Source organism: Gossypium arboreum, chromosome 13 (genome assembly GCF_025698485.1).
Source record: "Gossypium arboreum isolate Shixiya-1 chromosome 13, ASM2569848v2, whole genome shotgun sequence".
Taxonomy (NCBI): Eukaryota; Viridiplantae; Streptophyta; class Magnoliopsida; order Malvales; family Malvaceae; genus Gossypium; species Gossypium arboreum.
In genome coordinates this window covers 124,287,677-124,293,676 of record NC_069082.1, presented here as the reverse complement: position 1 = coordinate 124,293,676, position 6,000 = coordinate 124,287,677, and positions in this window count along the sequence as shown.

The window sequence follows — 6,000 nt, the reverse complement described above, 5'->3', positions numbered from 1 at the left end:
TCTGGTTGTGGACATCTAACTGCATACATACATGCATATGCATAAACTATTTTGGGTGGGGTTGTGAAGAGAAGGGAGTCTAATCTGAACTGGCAGCTGCTCTGCTGGTTATTACTGATAGCCCCTAATTCCTATAGGGTCGTGGGCTGTCCCAATACCCTGAGGGTCGTGGACATTATTGATAACGGTATAGCGAATTACCGCATTGCACTGTACCGCATGTACGTTAGCTACACTACGTACCACTATCTGGTCTGGCGCGTTATCTTTGCGTCTGCATCATGGTTTACCGCATTGCACAAGATGACTTATACGCTAGCTTTGCTGCGTAATATATCTGATCTGGTAGTTCATACTGCATGTCTGTACCGTGGACTTCCGCATGGCACTGTACACCTTATTGATAGCCCTTAATACCCAGAGGGTTGTGGGCAATCCCAATTTCCTGAGGGTCAAGGACAATGCTGATGTCCATCGTTACCGGCCAACCTAGAATGACATCATATGGAATGTAGGATTGGCTGGATGGGTTGATTATATCCTCACATTGAGTGATTGGTTGAATGAGCTTACAACTCTATTGAGGTGTGATGGGGGACGGAGAGGTGTGTTGGCTGGATAGGTGGGTTCCTTTAACTCAACTGCACTCATATGCATTTTATTGACTGTTTGTGAATGCGATTGACTGTTATACTGTTTGATCGAAAAGCATTTCTAACACTATGTACTCTGATTGTAACTGTCTGACTGAACCATTATAGCGACTGTGTAATTGAGTGTGTTTTAATATGTGCTAAATATGGTTATCTGCCGGTACATCCATTTAGAATGTACCAACTAGTTCCGCATAGTTCTATAAATATGTACCGCTTTTGAATTACTTTCTAGATTATCTGATTCTGATTCTGATTCTGTAGTAGTTGGCTTTGATCTTACACTGAGGTCGAGTAGTTTACCCCCTCTTCTGTTTCCCCTTTCAGGTACAGTTCTGGATTCTAGTTGCTAGACTCAGTACGCGGAGGTCTTGGGCAGGCTTAGAGGAATTGAACTATAAGTTTCACTTTTGTTTTTATTTGATACTCGATTTAATTTAAACTATAAGGATTTATAATGCTGTGGTACCGTTTCCAATTTGTGCCTTTACTCGTATATTTTTAACGGGTTGTACTTCGAGATTTATTTTAAATTTGAACTAGTTAGTTATTAAACGATTTTAAATGCTTTTGGTTTACTGGGATAAATTGATTTGTAAAATTTCCTTACGATCACTTCGGTGATCTATGTAGCAGTCCGAATTTGGTCTAGACTTCTAGGCTGGGTTTGGGGTGTTACATTTTCATACTTTACCCTTCCCTTTCCCAAGAACCCAAAAGTTTATCAACATTCATAATAACCCTTAACCTCATAATTTCATTTCCCATTCCATGTAATCTATTAGTATATTCAATCTCCATTATATTCCCCAAATATTTCCCACTCCATTACATTCTCTTTAGTCAACATAATCAAAGGCAAATTATGAATATGTATCCAATAAGAGGTTTCAAAAAAATCTATTTCTCCCAAAACATTACATGCCTTCCATTATTTTAACTCTAAAAAATTCCCCCATAACCAACCATTAACCTTCCTTCTCATCATATCCTCAAATCTAAAAGAAATACTATATTTATTTCTCTTATGTTGGAAAATATGGACATCGCATATATAATAAGAGTAATTACATGTTATTATTTACTATCATAAAAAAATTAGCCCAAATTAAAAGTGATGTAATTTAGTTAAGGTTTATTGGGATTTAGTTATTAAATAAAGCATGGGTCAAATATGTGTAGATACTCTAGTAACTAATTTGTAATTGATGCTAGGTTGATTAGAAATTACAATTAATGTACAAAGTTATATGTTAGGTCTATGGTCCCCAAATTATACATACGTAACTTTTCTAATATCAAATATTTAGAAAAAAAGAGAGTTAGATTCTCTAAATTACTTGTGTGCTAATTTGAAAGATCAAGACCATAAGATCGAAGATTCCAAGAAATCAATGGATTTAGGTACACTTTCGCATTTAATTTTGTTCTTGATTTATTCTTGATGATTTGACATGACATATCTTGGTTTACAGTTTTAAGTTTATATCAGATATTGTTTTTACGATTCTTACAAGTGGCATCCGAGCCTCGTCATGTTGAACCATTGATAACGAATTGATTCTCTATTATTTTTTTATTGATTCGTTTTCAAATTTTACAGTTTTAATATATGGATTTAATATTTCGATTCTACACTTATTAAATGTATGATTTGTATTTATACACATGATATCAAAGGCTACAAAGTTGCTAACTAACTAACTTCTGTAACTATCTTTAACTACTAACTTCTTTAACCTTTCTTTAACAAACTAACTACTCAACTGCTACTACTCTAACATTCTCCCGATGTTTTGTCTTGTGTTGACCTCTTTGGTTGACTATTTCTCAAAGAGAGGACTCATAAGGCATCTTGAAAGGAAGAAAACTTCTTTGGAGTGATAGGTTTGGTGAGAACTTCTGCAATTTGGATTGCTGAGGGCACAAAGCTGACATGCAGGATACCATCATGAATTTTCTTTCGGACAAAGTGATGATCAATCTCCATGTGTTTAACCTTAGCATGATGAGTTGGATCGGTTACCATTGACACCGTGGAGGTGTTGTCACACCACACTACTGGAGTATGTTGTAGATGGACACCAACTTCAGTCAGCAGCTACTTTACCCATAGTAGTTCAACAACACAATTTGCAAGATTGTGATATTCTGCTTTTGAGGAGGATCTAGAAACAAGAACTTGTTTCCTGGAACACCATTTAACTGGATTGGAGCCAAGGTAAATGCAGTAACCTGTGGTGGATCATCTGTCTTCAATAGTAGATGCCCAGTCAGCATCAGAATAACAAACCAATTCAAAACAACTTTTGGTGAAGTATAAGCCATGATCCAAAGTTCCATTAAGATATCTCAACACAGGCTTCACTACCTGCTAGTGAGTACTTTTGGAGAATTCATGTATTGACTCAGTTTGTTGACATACATAATGTAAAGTTCCAATAATGCTACTGTTAGAATTAAGTGACCCAAATTCTTATTTAAATAAAATACGATGGAAAATAAAATAAAAGTAAAATCCATATAGAACTAGACTTCTTTTATTTTATTTTAGAATAAGGTTTTTAAACCTTATTAAACTCCATCTATTTTATATTGATTAGGATAAGGTGTTTCAATCCTACTAGAATATGGCTTTGCAAGCCTATAAATAGACATAGTCTATTCCTCTTGTATTTGAGTAAAAATTTTTCGACATAGTGAATTTTCTTCTCCTCTGCCCGTGGTTTTTTTCCCGAAAGGGTTTCCACGTAAAATTTTTGTGTTCTTTATTTTTATTTATTTTATTCTATTTTATTTTTCACAAATTGGTATCAGAGCTTCCGTGTTATTCATCTCGATCACGGTAATGGTGTCTTTGAAGTATGAAATTACTGTTGGATCGCAACACAGATTTGCGTTGTGGCAAATTAAGATGCAAGCGGTTCTTGCAGATGGATCTAGAGGATGCCTGCTGAGGATAGATAAGATGCCTTCGACATTAACGAGATGAAGAGAAGAAGCGTAAGGATCGAAAGGCATTAACACAATTACATCTGCATTTGTCCAACGAAATTTTACAGGATGTGATGAAAGAGAAAACTGCAATGCATTATGGAAGAGGCTAGAACAAATATGTATGTCGAAAACTCTAACAAGCAAGTTGCATATGAAGCGGCGTCTTTATGCTCATCGTTTGGAGGAAGGTGCGTCACATACGAACACTTAATGTGTTTAAAGAAATTCTCTCAAACTTGGAGGCCATGGAGGTTCAAGATGATAAGGAAGATCTAGGGTTGATTCTACTTTGTTCGTTGCCCCGTCTTATTCAACCTTTAGAGACACGATTTTATATAGCCGAGTCTCTCACGGTTGATGAGGTTTATGATTCTTTAACCTCGTATGATAAGATGAAGCATCTTGTGGTTAAACCCAACTCTCGGGAGAGGGTCTCATTGTTCGTGAGAGACAAGACCGGAATGTTGATGATGATCGTGGTAGAACACGAGAACGGAATCCTCGTGGTAAATCTAAGGGTAGATCGAAATCTTCAAGCAGAGGTAAAACTTGCAACTTCGCAAGAAGAAAGGGCACATTAAATCTGAGTGCTATAAGCTACAAAATAAGATTAAAAGGGAGGCTGCGAATCAAAAGGAAAACAAACCAAAAATTCGGTAAAAGCGATGTTGTAGAAGACTACGGCGATGGTGAACTTCTAGTTGCTTCATCAATGATTCTAAAGTGGCGAGTGGATACTTGATTCAGTTGCACCTTCCACATGAGTCCCAATCGGGATTGGTTTACAACTTATGAAACGATGTCAAAGGTGTTGTTTTGATGGGAAATAATGCTTCATGTAAAATCGCAGGTGTTGGAACAATTAAAGTTAAGATGTTTGATGGAGTTGTCGAACACTTAGTGACGTGCGGCATGTTCCGAATTGAAAAGAAATTTAATTTCGTTGAGTACTCTTGATTCAAAAGGGTGCAGATACACAAATGAAAGTGGGGTTTTAAAGATTTCAAAGGGTCCTTGTTGTGATGAAAGGGCAAAGAAAGATTGCCAAGTTATATGTTTCTGAGGTTCTCTCATATCTTGGTGATCAATTGTCGCTTCCTCTTCCTTGTCGATGATGATATTACTAAACTTTGGCATATCGCCTAGGGCATATGAGTGAGAATGGCATGGCGAATTAAGCAAAAGAGGACTTCTTAATGGGCAAGGAATTTGCAAACCGAATTTCTGTGAGCCTTGTGTTTTGGGAAGCAAAAGAGAGTTCGATTCACTAGAGGAATCCATAACACGAAGGAAGCGTTGGAGTATATCCATTCGATCTGTGGGGCCGTCCGAGTGCCTTCGAGAGGTGGAGCTAATTATATGCTAACCTTTATTGATGATTTTTCCGAAAAAGTTTGGGCGTTCTTCCGAAGCGAAAAGCGATGTGTTTTCCACATTTAAGTCTTGGAAAATTATGATTGAAAAAGCAGATGGGAAAAGCAGATAAAATACCTCCGTACAAACAATGGCTTAGAGTTCGTTACGATGAGTTTAATAGATTGTGCAAGTCGAAGGATCATGAGACACTTGACGATTCGTCATACTCCACAAAGCAAAAGCGGCGTTGCGAACGAATGAACGAGCGATCATGGAGAAGGTTCGATGTATGTTGTCAAATGCCAACTTACCAAGTCATTTTGGGCGAAGCGACCTCTCTTGCATGTTTTTGATCAACCGATCTCCATCCGCTGCCATTGAGAAAAGACTCACAAGAGGTATGGTCCGTAATCCCGCTAATTATTCGATTTAAAGATTTTTGGGTGTCTGCGTATGCTCATGTTGATAATGGAAAATTGGAACCGAGATCCATTAAATGCGTTTTTCTTGGTTATAAAGTGGTGTAAAAGGCTATAAGTTATGGTGTCCTGAAAATAGAAAAGTTGTGATTAGCAGAGATGTTGTTTTTGATGAAACGCTATGCTACCTAACTTATCTCTTAAAGACTCTTCCAATAAAGAAAACCAAAAGCGGTGGAGCATCGATTAATCCGAATCAACTCCTCAAGCCAAGACAAAATTGAGAATAGAGTTGCTTCTTCACCGCAATACTCTATCGCCAAAAACAGGACAAGAAGAGAAATTAAACCTCCAAAGAAGTATGCCGAGGTTGATCTAGTTGCTTATGCTTTAAATGTGGTGAAGATATAGATGCGAATCAAGAGCCATTTAATTATTCGAGGCGATTAGTCTGTGAAGACTCGAGAAAAGTGGATGTTTGCTATGCAAGAGGAGATGGAATCACTCCACAAAAACAGAACATGGGATCTTGTAAAACTTCCTAAAGGTAAAAAGGCATTCGTTGTAAATGGGTG